This window comes from Lithobates pipiens, unplaced genomic scaffold (genome assembly GCF_037356315.1).
Source record: "Lithobates pipiens isolate NorthernLeopardFrog02 unplaced genomic scaffold, aLitPip1_a1.2 Scaffold_18, whole genome shotgun sequence".
NCBI lineage: Eukaryota > Metazoa > Chordata > Amphibia > Anura > Ranidae > Lithobates > Lithobates pipiens.
This window is the reverse complement of record NW_027507758.1, coordinates 362,189,336-362,206,911: the sequence shown is the minus strand read 5'-3', so window position 1 is coordinate 362,206,911 and position 17,576 is coordinate 362,189,336. Positions and strand designations below refer to the sequence as shown.

The 17,576-nt window shown below is 41.8% G+C and overlaps 1 protein-coding gene across 5 annotated transcripts in view; it reads left to right on the top strand.

The window, feature by feature from the left end:
* LPP (LIM domain containing preferred translocation partner in lipoma) overlaps positions 1 to 17,576 on the top strand; it is a 541,140-nt gene that overhangs the window by 46,051 nt on the left and 477,513 nt on the right. For 2 of the 5 annotated variants that reach the window (XM_077487560.1, XM_077487557.1), the window contains exon 2: positions 13,606 to 13,678. The exons of 2 other annotated variants lie outside the window; for them this stretch is intronic. The gene's annotated coding sequence lies outside the window, so the exon portion shown is untranslated. Of the gene's footprint in view, positions 1 to 13,404; positions 13,513 to 13,605; positions 13,679 to 17,576 lie in introns of those variants that run through there. One more of the 5 variants, XM_077487558.1, reaches the window with a different exon arrangement.

The window sequence follows — 17,576 nt, the reverse complement described above, 5'->3', positions numbered from 1 at the left end:
GTAACGGACCCTGGCTTGTTATTTGACCACTCTTATGCCTGCCGATTCTGTACATACCGCTGCCTGATCTGGAACTGACCCTGGACTGTTATTCGACCACGCTTCTGCCTAACGATTCTGTACATACCTCTGCCTCATCTGGAACTGACCCTGGACTGTTATTCGACCACGCTTCTGCCTAACGATTCTGTACATACCTCTGCCTCATCTGGAACTGACCCTGGACTGTTATTCGACCATGCTTCTGTCTAACGATTCTGTATATATCTCTGCCTGATCTGGAACTGACCTTGGACTGTTTGACCACGATATTTGCCTGCCTCTTGGACTGATCTTGTATTCTGCAACTGGACTAGTGGGATTCAACACGGGGTCTCACATATGTGAGGGGCTCCAGTATAGTTTTTCTGGAAGAAGAAAACAATTTTCTTTGTTTTCTTATTCCTAGATTAGGGTCTGGAGACTCGGAGGCTTCAAAGAGATTTGGGAGGGAGAAGCCTCTACCCCTATCCCCATTCTGTCCTGAACGAGGCTCTACTTTTGTCTGCTGCCTGTAGGACTTACTGCCATCATGCCGCACTGACCACACCACAAGGACCTGCCTACTACCAGGACCAATATTTTTGGCACTGCTGACATCTCTGCACTAACCCTGGACTGTAATATGGACAGTATCCCTGCCTGCTGCCTGAAAAACTGTGTTCGCTGTTGCTGACCAAGTCCCTGCCTGCTGCCTGGACCAGTGATATCCTCCTGTGGACAACTGCGCTTCTAAAACCACAGGTAATCTTTTCTTTACCCTTTGCTCAACATAATGTATTTGGGGGTGTAATTCTTGGTATGTGCAGGCTGTGTCCCTGGAACGCCGACGGTGTTTCTTGCATGTTGCGCCTCTGTATTTGGTCAGGCTGTGTAAAAGTCTCACACATGTGGTATCGTTATACTCAGGAGGAGTAGTAGAACGTATTTTGGGGTGTTATTTTTGCTATGTAAATGCTATGCGTTGGAAATATCTTATAAACGGACAACTTTGTGTAAAAAAAAAATGCGTTTTCATTTTTTTCCACATTTTCCGAAAACTTCTGGAAAAAAATGAACCATTGAAAAGACTCATTATGCCTCATAGATTATACGTTGGGGTGTTAGCTTTCCAAAATGGGGTCATTTTCTGGACGTTTCCATTGCCCTGGTGTTCCAGGGCCTTCAAAACTGTAATAGGTGGTTGAGAAATGAAATGTGTAATTTATGCTCCTAGAATGCCTGAAGGTGCTACTTCAAAATCAGGCCTCTGTATGTGGTCAGGCTGTGTAAAAGTCTCACACATGTGGTATCGTTATACTCAGGAGGAGTAGCAGAATGTATTTTGGGGTGTTATTTGTGGTATGCACATTCCGTGTGGGAGAAATAAGCTATTACAATGAAAATTTTGTGAAAAAAAAAAAAAAAAATCGTAATTTTGCAAAGAATTATGGGAAAAAATGACAACTTAAAATAACTAACCATGCCTCTTACTAAATACATTGGAATGTCTACTTTCCAAAAAGGGGTCATTTGGGGGGCATTTGTACTTTCCTGGCTTGTTAGGGTCTCAAGAATGGAGATAGGCCTTAGTACATCAGATGTGATCTTTTTTTGCAAATCTTTATGATTTGCACCATAGCTTATAGACTCTATAAATTTCACACAGATCATATAATATGCAAAAATTTGGGTTATTTTTACCAAAGATGTGTAGTAGTATAAATTGTGGCCAAAATTTATGAAGAAAAATTGCTAATTTTGCTAAAATTTTGTCACAGAAACGAAGAAAAATTCATTTTTTTTCAAAATTTTCGGTCTTTTTTCATTTATAGCGCAGAAAATAAAAAACCGAGAGGTGATCAAATACCACCAAAAGAAAGCTCTATTGGTATGAAGAAAAGGACAAAAAAATCATTTGGTTACAGTGTTGCATGACTGAGTAATTGTCATTCAAAATGTGAGAGCACTGAAAGCTGAAAATTTGGTCTGGGACTGAGGGGGGTTTAAGTGCCCAGTAAGCAAGTGGTTAACTATATGACAAAAATGAAAGCAACTAATGTGATAGACACATGCAAAAGATTTCCACTATATAAAGAACAATGAATAAACCTTAATTTAAAAAAGAAAGAAAATTAAAAAATAAAAACAAATAGAAATAAGATAAAATAAAAACAAAAAATATATAAAAAAATCGAGTCATATCAATTAGACAAAAAACAATTGAGATCAAATTCAATGTTAAGACTATGGGGAATCGAAGTCCCCATGGCCTTTTTTTTCCCATTTACATCTATAACCACTTTCAGCCCCGGACCATCTTGGTGGCTTAAGACCAGACCACTTTTTGCGATTCAGCACTGCGTCGCTATAACTGACAATAGCGCGGTCGTGCGACGTTGCTCCCAAACAAAATTGACGTCCTTTTTTCCCTACAAATAGAGCTTTCTTTTGGTGTTATTTGATCCCCCCCCCCCCCTGCTTTTTTTTTTTTTGCGCTATAAACCAGTAATGGCGGCGACCAGTGATTTTTTATTTATTTTTTTGTGACTGCGACATTATGGCGGACACATCAGACATTTTTGACACATTTTTGGGACCATTGTGATTTATACAGCAATCAGTGCTATATAAATGCACTGATTCCTGTGTAAATGACACTGGCAGTGAAGGGGTTAACCAGGGGGTGGCAGTGTAGGGGTTAAGTGTGTCCTGGGGGGGGGGGGGGAGTGGCTGTGTGGTGAACACTGATCTCTGCTCCAATCACACTTTTTGCTAGGCAGAATGGGGAGATGCTGTTTACTTCTGCATCTCCCCGTTCAGCCTCCCTGTGAGATGATCGCGGATATCCTCGCGGCAATCGAGTCTGCGGGACCCACGACCGGACTCACGGGGGTCCTGACTGGCACGCGATGGCAAGGCGGCAATTTTAACTGGACGTACCTGTATGCCAATTTGCCTGTCCGTGCCATTCTGCTGACGTACATCGTCGTGCGCCGGTCAGGAAGTAGTTATTTTATTATTTTTATTATTATTATTATCATTATTATTTTTATTTTTTATTTTATAGTTCATTTTTTTTTCTTTTCTTTTTTTTTTATTTTTTTGGTGAGTGGGGACACCAAAGGGGGAGCCGCTTCTCCGATTCAAACGTTTTGGAGCACCGTTGCACTTTTCACTGAAGCACTTGAGCACTTTTAGATTTTGTTTTCTCTTTAACATTGATACATTAGGCACTATTTATTAAGGTGTATATTGCTTGATATAGGCTGCTAGTGCTGTTTTTATTTTATTTTTTTCATTGCTTTAAGGTTGTAGCACCTTTTGGGTAGCAGCTGCAGTCTTCTTATTCATTTTTTTTATTCATATTTCACTATCTCCAGCGCAAGTTTTCAAATTTGATATATTATCATAGCCATTGCCTCATAAAGTCCCAATCTCTTTTCTTGTTCTCAGGCGCTCAATGTAGTCTCACGCATCTGGTGTGAATAAACCCTTAAACCTGGTTATATGTGTGTTAGTCTCTTCACTTTCTATTCATTTTACCAAAAATCATTTAGCCTGCTGCTTCTGTTCAATTTGTAACTAGTCATGTAGGCCATAGCATTGCAAAGCTCTGGGTATAGAAGGCTGTACAATCAGACTGCAACTGTGTATGATAGCTTAAAGGACCAATAGAACTGCAAAATTGGGATTTGAATAGAATTTCTTCTGCCTACAGTATATGTCTGGATCTACCAATTGTGTTGATAAGCACATCTTCTGTTCCTATACCCTGTTTTGTATATCAAATGCTAAGTATAAATTGCCTGGTGTACTTCTGTCTGTGCACTAGCATGGCTGAAGAAATGGACATGCAGTACAATGCAGAATTTTAGTAGAAGTAAAAGCAAATTCAATTTTCCATCATGACTAAGGCCCTGTTCACATGGGTGCAGTTTTGTCATGCTAAAAGGTACCTTTTTCAGTGTAACAAAAGCATGGTTCCCTTTACATTCTATCTGTTCACATATCTGCACCCCATTTTAAAAAGGGTCCTGCTCGCTGCATTTTCAGGTCCCTATTTGAAATATGCACCAAAAATGCACCTTCAATTCTAGTCAATGAAAATACGGTGCATTTGAGTCTCATGTGACCAGGGAAGAAAATGCATTCGAAGTTCACAAAAATGTGATATGTATTTTTTAAAAATGCATTCTGTGTTTTTAAGAGCACCAATGTAAAAATAGGTTTTTGGTCCTGAATAGTAATCAATTTTATCCCTACAATGTCAAGTTGTGTTACGTTTGCACTAAAGGAATGCCACAAGCATACTCCCTATATTGATATCTTTGCTTTTGAGACGATTGAAGTTTAATTGTGATGCTGTACTTGATGCAGATTTACAATTCTGATTCCCTGAGATGCGACTTTTCTTGCTAGCCTTGGATCCCATGGTGCATGCCTTTAGCATAGTAATCATTTGATATTTCAAATGTCTTAAAATTTCCCTCATCCTCTTCGTTGCTGTTGATACTTTTTCTTGAAAATATATTTGGCAGACATGGGAAATTGTTCAGCTATATTACATGAGGGACTGATTTCTTTTTTCCAGTCTAGACTTTGCACATTTTCGCTCTATATTTTCGACTATATGCCTAGAATTCCCAATATTGAGTGCAAAGATCTGTGAATTGCTTGTTTACATGGTTTCTTGCCACAGTCCATAGATTTCCTTTTCTTTCTCCTGAGTATTGAGGAGGAGTGGAGCGTATTCTTCTCGATTAACAAAATATAAAGGCTACATCTAAAACCCACACGCACATGTCATCTCCTTAACTTATTATTTTGACTTTTATCCATTTGCACTGCAGACTGACACGTTAAGACGAAGACTTCAGTTACCAATGAAAAGTCAGTGCAATATGGCAGTGGTCATTAAGGATGAGCTCAGGCGTGTTCGCATGGACCACGTGCAGAGCCCGCCAGGAAGTCGGAGCAGCGCTACGCTAATCACAGGCAGTGGGACAGTGACCGATCTCTGCAGCCGCACATCGAGGCAATATCTCACTGCCTGTGATGAGCGCAGCGCTGCCCCGACTTCCTGGCGGGCTCTGCATGTGGTCCATGCAAACTCGCCTGAGCTCATCCCTAGTGGTCATCAACTCTGTCCTCCAGGACCCACTAACAGGCCAGGTTTGCAAGCTAACTGAAATGCATCACAGGTGATATAATTTGCTGCTCAGTGATTGCAGTATTTTAGTCTGCATCTCTCCCAGGTGATACATAAAACCTGGCCAGTTAGTGGGTCCTGAGGACAGGGTTGATCACCACTGCAATATGGCATGCTCAAATGGTTAAAAATGAGTTAAAACAGAAATCCGCCAAGGGGATCGGGCATTTGGCGCCCTGCGACAGTTATGCTTGTGAGAGCTATATGTGTTTTCTTTGTTCTGTTCCCTTTGGTCTTCAAGTTTGTAGTATAGCTCTTTGTTTGAATGGTTATAAAGGTGCCATTATAAAGTCATGAGGTCTGAACACTATTGCGTTGTCCAAAATGTTTACTTGTAAAATTTTGCTAGAGTTTTCGCTGATAACAACATGTTAGTTTTCTGAATACGTCCACCTGTCAACTTTTCAAGTGGACCTGATTGGAAGCTCTATGCAGGTCTGTGGGCAGTGGCATGTAAATAGGCTTGTGTCTGTTTACATTTGCCTATCTTCGAGTCTGTCTGTTTCAAGTTGAGTCTGTGTTTTCAGAACGAGACATATCAAAGGTAGCTTTATATAAATGCACACAAGTCCCTTTTAGATCCTGCAACCCATTGAACCATTACAGGTCTGCTACTGTCCACTGTCAAAATGCAGACCAAAAACTGACTGGCACATATGTCATGAAACTGATATTTATCTCATTCAGTTAGAGGTCTTCATGGATCACCCGCGGAATGGAGTGGAGCTGTCTCCTGTAAAAGGATCCTAACCCCTTCATGAAGAAGGTTAACCTTAATTTCCAAGCACCGTTTTGCAGCCATGGCATGTGTTATAACAAATGTACAAATCTTTGTACGTGTGAAAGACAAAACCATAGGAAATTCCCAGCTCAACTCGCCAACCAGTCTGCTTGGCAACTGAATGATCCTGTCCAACAGTATGCATTAACAGGGGAGTTGGCACACATTTGCAAACGCATGCTTAAGCTGCAAGGCCTATTCACGGCACCCTGTATTACTTGAGGTCCTAAGCCTTCTACATTTATGAGTGTCTCCACAATAGAAGCACATGCATTCTAATGGGTAGATCAAGGACAGGTGGGCCTGGAGGTAGTCCAATCCTCCTTAAAGGCACAAGGGCACATTGGACACCTGGCACATAGCACCATGGCAGCAAAGGTGCCCAGTGTGTACACTTACCAAATTTACACCAGTAACAAAGAGATGGCCCCTGCCCTTCATCTATAGCTGGCCTTCACAGCAAGGAGCACATAGAAGAGCAAATGAATGAAATAGTGATGGGAAGTTCGGATCTTTAAAATGAATCGGTTCATTTCGAACTGCTCACTGAAATGAACCGATTCAATGAATCGATTCTTCGGTTCACTTGCTGAGTCTACTGACAAGCAAGTGAACCGAAGCTCTGATTCAACCTTCTTAAATGAGTAGAATCAGAAGACTGATTCACACAGAAGGTTGGCAGGTCCTGGTAATGTTTACTTTGATTTAGTTCATCGGCGCAGAGCACAATTGTTGTCAATTGACAATTATTCCATTGTTGTCAGATTAGCACAGTGTCATGCATTTTGGTGATACACAAACAGCTGTGTTAGGCTGGGTTCACACTTGTGCGATGCGGGAACCCTGCGATTCCACGACGGGTTCCTGCATCGCACCCAACTCGCACGACAGTTCACAACGACATATGCGAACTGCTGGGGAGTGTCATACAATGTTAATGGCACCCCCATTTCAGTTCGCATGTCGCACTGCGAAGTGTCAGTTTGGACATGAATCGGATCGCATGAGTGCTATGCGATCCGATTCTGGTGCGGACCAAAAAAAGGGTCCTGTGCGAGTTTAGTCCGAATGCGATACGATTTCAACCATACTATCTGTATGGCTGAAATCGCATTGCACGGACATCGCCTGTGATTTGCACTGCAGTGCAAATCGCATGCGATTTTGCACTATGCTGCAGTGTGATCCGGCCCTGAGCCTAGGTTTCCGCAAATTTGATGGATAGCAATGTTACCTGTGAAGTTGCCCCAGAATGCAGTTCACATGCACACAAACCCCGCTTTTCATTTAGGCTCTGTTTCCACTTATGCAACTTGTCCTGCGACTTGGGACTGCAAAGTTGCATGACAAGAAGTACCCGATTTCCAATGAGTACCATTCATATCTGTGCGACTTCAAGTCACAGCGACTTCAAAGTAGTCCCTGCACTACTTTGGTCCCATTGTAATGTGACTTGAGGTCCATAAACCTCCAGAATACACAGGCATGGCTTCAAGACGTGGCAGAATCGTGCAACTTTCTGGCTTTTCACGCTAACGCAGCCTGAAAGTTGCACAATTCTGCCGCAATTTTGATGCGACTTTAAAGCAATGCCTGTGTATTCCGGAGGTCTATGGATCGCAAGTTGCATCAAAGTGGGACCAAAGTAGTGCAGGGACTACTTTGAAGTCGCACAGATACGAATAATACTCATTGGAAATCATAGAGTACAAAGTTGCAGGACAAGTTGCACAAGTGGAAATGGAGCCTAAATGAAAAGTGGGTTTTTGTGCATGTGAACTGCATTCTGATGGGCCAACTTCCCAGTTAACATTGCTAGCTATCAGATTTTTCCATAGTCTTTACAGCGCATGCGCAGGAATGATGATCAGATTTTACTACCACTACCATGGGCGAAGTACCCCTGGTAGTAAAATCCAATCGTTAAGGCTATTTTCACACTTGTGCGACTTGAAAGTCAAGTGCTTTTGCCATGATTTTTGCCATGACTTGAAGCAATGTCTGTGTAATCTTGAGGTCTCTGCCACAAGTCGCATCAAAGTCAGACAAAAGTAGTACAAAAACTACTTTGAAGTTGCACAGATATGAACTGAAGTCGTAGGAAATCACGGGTTATGACTTGTCATGTGACTTTGCAGTCTCAAGTCGCAGGACAAGTCGCATGAGTGTGAAAGGGCCTTAGGCTGTCCGTACCACCTTATCACTGCTGCTACCTCATTGGTTTAGTGTATTGTTTTACTGGTGGTGACTTGTGGTTCTTTCAGTGTACTGTGTTCTAAAAACTGATACGATTCTTTAACTCGGTAACTTGTACGATTCTTCAACTCGGTAACTTGTACGATTCTTCAACTCGGTAACTTGTACGATTCTTCAACTCGGTAACTTGCACGTTTCTTCAACTCGGTAACTTGTACGATTCTTCAACTCGGTAACTTGTACGATTCTTCAACTCGGTAACTTGTACGATTCTTCAACTCGGTAACTTGTACGATTCTTCAACTCGGTAACTTGTACGATTCTTCAACTCGGTAACTTGTACGATTCTTCAACTCGGTAACTTGTACGATTCTTCAACTCGGTAACTTGTACGATTCTTCAACTCGGTAACTTGTACGATTCTTCAACTCGGTAACTTGTACGATTCTTCAACTCGGTAACTTGTACGATTCTTCAACTCGGTAACTTGTACGATTCTTCAACTCGGTAACTTGTACGATTCTTCAACTCGGTAACTTGTACGATTCTTCAACTCGGTAACTTGTACGATTCTTCAACTCGGTAACTTGTACGATTCTTCAACTCGGTAACTTGTACGATTCTTCAACTCGGTAACTTGTACGATTCTTCAACTCGGTAACTTGTACGATTCTTCAACTCGGTAACTTGTACGATTCTTCAACTCGGTAACTTGTACGATTCTTCAACTCGGTAACTTGTACGATTCTTCAACTCGGTAACTTGTACGATTCTTCAACTCGGTAACTTGTACGATTCTTCAACTCGGTAACTTGTACGATTCTTCAACTCGGTAACTTGTACGATTCTTCAACTCGGTAACTTGTACGATTCTTCAACTCGGTAACTTGTACGATTCTTCAACTCGGTAACTTGTACGATTCTTCAACTCGGTAACTTGTACGATTCTTCAACTCGGTAACTTGTACGATTCTTCAACTCGGTAACTTGTACGATTCTTCAACTCGGTAACTTGCACGATTCTTCAACTCGGTAACTTGCACGATTCTTCAACTCGGTAACTTGCACGATTCTTCAACTCGGTAACTTGCACGATTCTTCAACTCGGTAACTTGCACGATTCTTCAACTCGGTAACTTGCACGATTCTTCAACTCGGTAACTTGCACGATTCTTCAACTCGGTAACTTGCACGATTCTTCAACTCGGTAACTTGCACGATTCTTCAACTCGGTAACTTGCACGATTCTTCAACTCGGTAACTTGCACGATTCTTCAACTCGGTAACTTGCACGATTCTTTAACTCGGTGTACTGTGTACTCCTGGCTCTTGTTTTAAGTTTGTATCCAGTTCCTGAGTGTCACTGTGCTTTGAGTCAGCTGATTGGTTGCAGGGAAGGGGCAGAGCTCTCTCACTCTAGGATCATATTACCACTGCCAGCTCTGCTATGTACTGAGTGCAGAGTGAACTGTTTCAAACGAATCAGTTCACTGAAAAGAATCGATTCATCCAGTTCACTAAAAAGAACCGATTCAAAAGAATGATTCGTTCATGAACTGGACATCATTAGAATGAAAGACAAAACCAGAGAAAATTCCCAACTCAACTCGCCAACCAGTCTGCTTACAATATCTTTGTACTCATCTTGCATACCTTTTTTGTATTCAGGTGAATTAGACCTTGTTTTTGCAGGACTAATTGGACTTTTATTTAGTGGCAAATGTTAATCTAGTAACAGTCAGTGACTGCTCAGTTCTCCATGCTAGGGGTACTCTATCTACCTCACTTTCAGCACAAACATGTGCAGGCCCACCTCTGTGAGGCTGAATGTTTGCATACGCTCAGCAGGAATGGATTAAAGCAGGGTTAAGGGACAATTCACACTTTGACATTCTTGTGCGTTGTGTTTAATGTACTCGTATTGTATCACTCAATGTGTGTTGTGTTAAGCCAGCCCATTCATATTCATTAGCCTGCTAACTCATTGGAACATTCCTAAAAAAAAAAGTGCATGCAGTATTTTTCTGACATAGCTCACCAATAGTGGGTTGTGGTGCACTGCAAGGTATGTGCATTGAAGCTGTGTTGCTTTACTGCATTGGGTGGTGTTCCAAATTAATGACACCACAATGTACTCAACTCCCTTATGTTGCAGTAATGTGTGCATTAAGTGGAATTCCAGGCTCTAACTAAGGTTACTTTCACACTGCAGCACCTGGCCGTTAGCGCTAAATCGCTGCCTGTTTTTTCGGCCGCTAGCGGGGGGCTTTTAACCCCAAAGAGGGGGTTAAAAGTACCCATGTTGCGGCGCTTCTGAATCGCTTTTCAGGTGCTTTGGAATTAATTTCAAATACCAGGGCATTTTGGATGTTACGTTATCTCCCCAGCTTCAGAGGAGAGTAGAGAGCGCAGAAAACGAATAGAGAGCTGTCCCCCCCTCTCCCCTGAAGCTGCTGCTGGAAGCTGATCATGTGGCCGGACCCAAGCACCCTGCTATTAGGCAAGTAGTTAGAAGTGGGGAGGGAGCAGTTTTAAGCTTGGTTAAAGCCTGGAATGTCACTGTAATGTGCACATTCTCAGTGCACAAGAATAGAGAAATGTAGATAGACCTTCAAAGCCCAACTCCGGTTAAAGTAAATACATGGAGAGAAAATCGTTCGAAAAAATGTAGTTTTTGGTAAAGATATGTCCAACACCATCACTGTATAGAATTGTAGGGGTGCACTGACTGGAAATTTTGGTACCAAAACTGACCGTTTAAAAAAAAAAAAAAAGATTGATATATTTTTTTGTATATACAATATCTCACAAATGTGAGTACACCCCTCACATTTTTGTAAATATTTTATTATATCTTTTCATGTGAAAACACTGAAGAAATGACACTTTGCTACATTGTAAAGTAGTGAGTGCAAATTTGCTGTCCCCTCAAAATAACTCCACGCAGCCCCTAATGTCTAAACCATTGGCAACAAAAGCGAGTACACCCCTAAGTGAAAATGTCCAACTTGGGCCCAATTAGCCATTTTTCCCTCCCTCGTGTCATGTGACTTGTTGGTGTTACAAGGTCTCAGGTGTGAATGGGGGGGGAGCAGGTGTCGTAAATTTTGGTGTTATCGCTCTCACTCTCTCATGCTGGTTACTGGAAATTCAACGTGGCATAAATTAATATTTAAAAAAATGTGAGGGGTGTACTTTTGTGAGATATTGTATAATTGTATTATATTCGACTTTTTAATATCATCAATTTTAAATTTAATATGAATTCATTGTTGACCATTATTGGCACCTTTTTTAGTGCAAGAAAAGCTCAAGAAAAATGCAGTCTCTAACCATCTCTTCTATTATGTCTGCAATCTCTTACTTAACCACTTGCCGACCAGCTGCCACACTTTCACTGTGGCAGGTCGGCCCTCCTGCAGGAATTGACGTACCCATACATTTGCCTATGCATGTGAGATTGCGGGGGCATCTAAGATCTGCTGTTCCCAGTTATCGTGAACAGCGGTCTCTACCATGTCCCAGGCAGCCCATCCCCCTTACAGTTAAAACACACTGAGGGAACACATTTAACCCCTTGATCGCCCCCCTAGTGTTAACCCCTTCCCTGCTAGTGTCATACATTGATCGGTGCATTTTTATAGCACTGATCAATGTAATGCCACTAGTCCCCCAAAGTGTAATCTAGGGTCAGATTTGTCCATCGCAATCTCGCTAAAAATTGCAGATCGCTGCCAAAGTGTGTGTGTGTGTGTGTGTGTGTTTTTGGATATGTATTGTAGCAAAATTTTTCAAAGTTGTCACTTTTTTTTGTTTATAGCGCAAAATATAAAAACCGCAGAGGTGATCAAATATCACCAAAAGAAAGCTCTATTTGTGTGTGTGTGTGTGTGTGTGTGTGTGTGTGTGTGTGTGTGTGGGGGGGGGGGGGGGGGGGGGAGGAGGAGGAGGAGGAGCAGTGCCTGTTGGATGCAGCTATGCCAGTACACTGGTCAGAGCAATGATCTCCTGCTGGGTTTGAATTTCCCGGCCACAGTAATAATGTCCTGCCTTCTGTGATATGTCCCACTGATTAACTGTACCGGCATTGGATCAGTGTGCCATCTATCATAGGAGGTGAGACATTGTTACTGCGGCTGCCTGGACAATTCAGCTCCATGACACAGGGAGATCACCGCTCTGCTAGGAGAGCAGTAGGGAGGGGAGGACAGATGACACCCCCACAATGTGCGGCACCTGAGGGGGACCTTTTTTCTTCTCTCCTTTTTCATGTTTCGGTGGCCAAAATTTCAGTGCACCCCTATCGATATGTTGCAGGGTGGTACAAATGCTCAGCCGAGCCTTGTTTTATCGACCCACCAGCTGCTTCCCCTTGAGCTGCAGAGGTAGCAAATGGGGGTATACATGTGATGCGGCAGAATTTATCTGTTTAACTGAATAGGGTTCCCTGAACAAGCTTGTGGGGTTTAAGGAATTAAATTGTATAGTGGGGAGACAATATGACTTCTCACCCTCTGCCAAATGCCCTTTGAAAAGAGCGATCTGCATTGCATCACTTTACAGAGGGCACTGCATGTGTAAAAGAGTTCTAAACGTCCTGTCTTGTATTGAGTTTGCCATCTGCACAGCAAGGGCTAACTGCACATTTATGTCTAGGGGACAATAAAAGCACTTTTACTTACCCGTTGCCTCTCCCAGCATATGGCGCTCCCCCACACTCCAGTCAGGAGTGTGTAATGTACAAATGGTTAGGAGTGTGTAACTTACCCCTTGCATTGCTGGTCAGTGTGAGGGGAAAAATGCTCCCACCATTGGTAGTCAGTGGGAGTAAAAAAAAAATAATTTTATTTATATGTACATTTATTTGTGTGTGTGTGTGTGTGTGTGTGTGTGTGTGTGTGTGTGTGTGTGTATATAATACTTTTGTCATAATGTTTCTTGAATTCTTGTTGCAATCTTAGATCCGCATATACACCATAAATAATTAGCACAAGTGATGTTGTTTCCATATTCCTGCACACAGCTTGTTCCATGACTGTACAAAGTGTTCTCTGCAAATCTGACATTGCAGTGCTATGTGAGGAATTTAAGCATAGGGGCAGCAGGCAGGGCCCAATCTCCTGGGGTTAATGATATACACACACTGGAATTCTGTCTCTAGATATTGCTTTTTTTCTTTACTTTTTCCCAAGTACCAAAACGGGGAAAACCAGAGAAGGGATGATATTTGACAAGCTTCTTTGTCATGTTTTCCATATTTGGAAATGTTTACCCAAAGCACTGATCTATTGAAAGAGGAGGGGAGGTGAGTCAGGGTTTGGAAGCAGGATATGAGTGCTACAGTAGATGTGACATCCCCCTCCCTATGTTTTGAGGCTTTCTTTGTGGTCTCTTTCAGGTTAATACCCCTGATTCACAGGAGCTTCTTTAAACTAAGAGTACAGTGCCTGGAGAAAGACTGCAAGACTGAGGTGAGTGTAACCATTTGAATCGGTTTTGATGGTGTGTAATGTAGTGTTGATTGAGTGAGAGAAATCTTTGGTAAAATCAGTTAATAGATGTTGCATTGTGTGTGTGTGTGTGTGTGTGTGTATATAATATAAAATATTTTATATTTAGCCTTTTTATGATACTTTTCTAACTTTACTGTTAATAGAATGTTAATTCCTGGAGCAGATCAATTTGTGTCTGGTCATAAAACTGATTTTTGTGCAAATATGAATAGATAATAGGAGTGTAACAATGAAAATTCAAGATCTTGGTTGTCATTTTTATTTTCAGTGATTTCTTTTTTTTTTCTTTTTTTTTTTTTTTTCCACAAGAATTTTGAGCTGAATTGTGCAACCGATATAGTTCTTATATGATGTTTAGGCCTACCAGTCATGTTACTAATTCCACGTAATAGTCTTCATGACCAAATTGTTATCCTTAGTTATTGTATGGAATGCACAGCTACATAAGTGTGTAAAAGATGTATCTACTTTTTCTGTTAGTTATAGGTTTTAGATACCAATGGATATATTCCTAAACCATTTATTTATAAATCTGGTAAAAGCTTAAAAGGAGAAGTAGAGCCAAAGCTCGTTTAGGCTGTATTCACACCTAATGTATTTTTAGAGCTTTTTGCATTTTGCAGATTTGCACGCCAGAATGTGTTCCATAGGAAACCATGTTAAATGGACTGTAGTGCAAATCTGCAAAATGCAAAAAGCACTGAAAATGCATAGGTGTGAAATCGGACCTTAGCCCTATTCTGTGGGTAACAGGAGTTCACTTCGTTCTGCACTCCTATGACCCAGATTCAGCTGACAGCGGGTTAAAGTCCACTGTCGGGCATTACTCAAGCTGGTCCAGACTCTGGAGGGATCTGGAGTGGAACTTTAGTCTGAAAATAGTCGTGCTAGATCTGGGCTGGGCCCTTTTGCATGTATAGCCATGTAAAACATTAGGTGTCGATACTGCTTAACATTCAGTAATACACTCTCGCCCTGCTCTGCACATGCCATTTAATGGTTTACCAGTTTAGTTGTGGAAATGAGCAAATATGACCATTGGCAGTCCCGGCATTCCAGGAATGTAACGGGTTTGAAACTATTAAATTGATGGGTTTAGTTGCGCTGTATGATTTACTGCTGTTCAGGGGCTCTGGGCTTCAGTAAAATGGCAGCCTCCAGCAAGAAGAAGCAGGAGTAATGCTGGAGGCAATTTGCAGCACACACTAATTTTGTTAGCATAATTATTAATTTGGAATGTTTTTTCCTTGCTAAAGAACTTTAAAATGTTTTTTTTTTTTTTATCAAATTATAAGCCATGCTCCGCTTTAATGTAGGGATCCACCCAGATGCTTGAGCGGCAGTTGGCTCAGTCTGAGAGTGCTACTGAGAGCCTTAGCTGTCCTCCCCCTACACGGCCCAGCACTCCAGTGAGTACTGGAGGGGTAGAGCAGAGAGTCGGTGAGATCGTTACAGGCTGTCTTCTCAGTAAAGACTGAGAACTGAGTGATGAGCAGTCTTTGATTACTCAGTTCTCAGTCCTAGAGACGGCGAGGGACAGATGCAGCAATGGACCAATGCTGCATCCACCTAGGTGAGTATGTACATTTTGTTTTATTTTAATCCCATGCTTCTCTTTAACACATGATCTATGGCACTTCAGATACTTTACCTCAAGCTTAAAGCGGTGCTCCAGTCTACTAAGACTTCTCCCATGCCCTGTGTACAGTCAGCCTGGCCAAAATAAAAATAAGAATGGATTCCCTCATTTACCCATGTGAGGTGGATGGAGGGATCCTCCCTGCTATGCCATTGTGAGACCTCCGCTGTCAGAATACACTCAGCAGCTGCAGCTAGTTGATCCAGAAAAGCCTTTCAGTGGTCCTGTTCAGCATTAACTTCTGTTGAACTGGTACAGCCATAGAAGGTTTAGTTTGGCCAGTCTCTCATGAACATCTGAATTTTGATCCATCTATGGGGAGTTTAACACAAAGCATTCTCCTTCTGACGGCCATCTTTGTCCACCACTGTCCATAATGCTAAGTAGACTAAAGCTTGCCCTTTTACAAATAGTGACTTTGCAGAAATATTCATCAAAATTCTTCAAATGCAGTCTGGTCATAGGGTATATGTTGATCTCCTTGATGACTGATTTTTACAGTAGGGGTCTTCAAAACCTTTAGATATTGTTTGAATAAATAATTGAAGATCTGTTTTGAGTATTGTAGTGTGCACTTCCTCGCTTGTAGGGGATATCCTATGTCATCTCAAGGACTTCCTTTCTTCCCTGTCTTTGAGGAATTTGTTGAAATCCAGTGATGATAACCTGAATTAGGCTTCTTGTTGCTTTCATTACAGCAGAATCATATTCCGCATGGTATTGCTGCCAAAATAGATACCTTTCAAAAAAAAAAAAATGAGTTTAAATTTGAAAAACTCTATAAAAAAAGTAAATTCTACTTCTGTCTGTAATTACAGCAAAATCATCCATATATTTTGATAAGTAAGTTACATGTATTTACTTGCTGAAGGATCTTGCAGATTTCAGTTTGCAGTAAAATTTCAAGCAGTTCTTTAATATGCAAAACTGTAGACTTACCTTTTCACCTTGTTTATATTTTTTCTACCAAGTACAAAAACCTATATCAAGCCAAAGCCCCAAAAGGGTTTACATTGGTTTTATATACCACTGGTTACCTTTGAATTGCTGTATAATTTTGTTCTGCCAATCCTTAATTTATAGCTACACGTCCCTTTTCCCTAGAAGTCTGTTCTTCCCACTGAACTACACTGGCCTTTCTGCGAGCCTAATGCTGTCTAAGCACACCCACTTATTCACACTACTTGAAATTATTATTAGTATTGTAGCGGGTGTCCCGCTTTCCCCGCACCTTGTCAAGCCAATGAGAGAGACTGTAACAATCCGCAGGCGCAGCTGCAAAGGATTCTGCGATGTGTAGTCTTCATCTAAAACGGCCCTATAGCCTTGTATGGGGGCAGGAGCTACAAAACCCAGCATGCTCTGGAAGGAAAGAAGAAATTACTCCATCTTGTTTGCCTGAGGGGATTCAGTTACCACGAGGCAGGAGAAGAGACTGGACTTGGGGGAGAGGTGTTGCCTCCCAGGTCAGTCCACAGCTCAGTTTGCAAGTTCCACAGCCAGTCGATCAGGGGCATGTGAGAGGAGGATCCCAGGTGCATAGCCAGGCACACATGCATCGACGGTGTGAAGTGTACCAGTGTGAGGTGACTAGTCGGGTCGCCTGTTCCAGGATGTTCATTTGGGCCTGACCGCAGGGTTTGGTCAGAGGGCACATGCCCATCTGCAGGGAAGAAGGACACTGCACATAGATGGTTACCTGACCTTTGGCTACACTTAACAGAAGCTGGGTCTTGTTAATGGCCTGTTAAGCTTTTACAGTGTCTGCCCTTGTTATTTGAATACTGTCAGCATATTACAGATAAACTCCTGCTTGGCAACGTGTAAGTGCACCAACTAAAGTGACTAGCTGAAGATCCAAGGCCTCTTCTTTCTTCCAAAGGACTGAAATTACTGGAGCTTTATGAACATACAAACACACATACTGCACACATACTATACACCCCCCCCCCCCCCCCCGGTACGAAATTTAAAGGATTATTACACTTTTATTGTTCCACTTTAAGCATTATTAAAATCACTGCTCCTGAAAAAACGTCCCTTTTTTAAAGCTTTTTTTTGCATTGATATATGTCCCCTGGGGCAGGACCCAGGTCTCCAAACACCTTTTAGGACAATAACTTGCATATAAACCTTTAAAATTAGCACTTTAGATTTCTCCCATAGACTTGTACAGGGTGTTCCGTGGCTTTTCGAATTAGCCACGAACACCCCAAA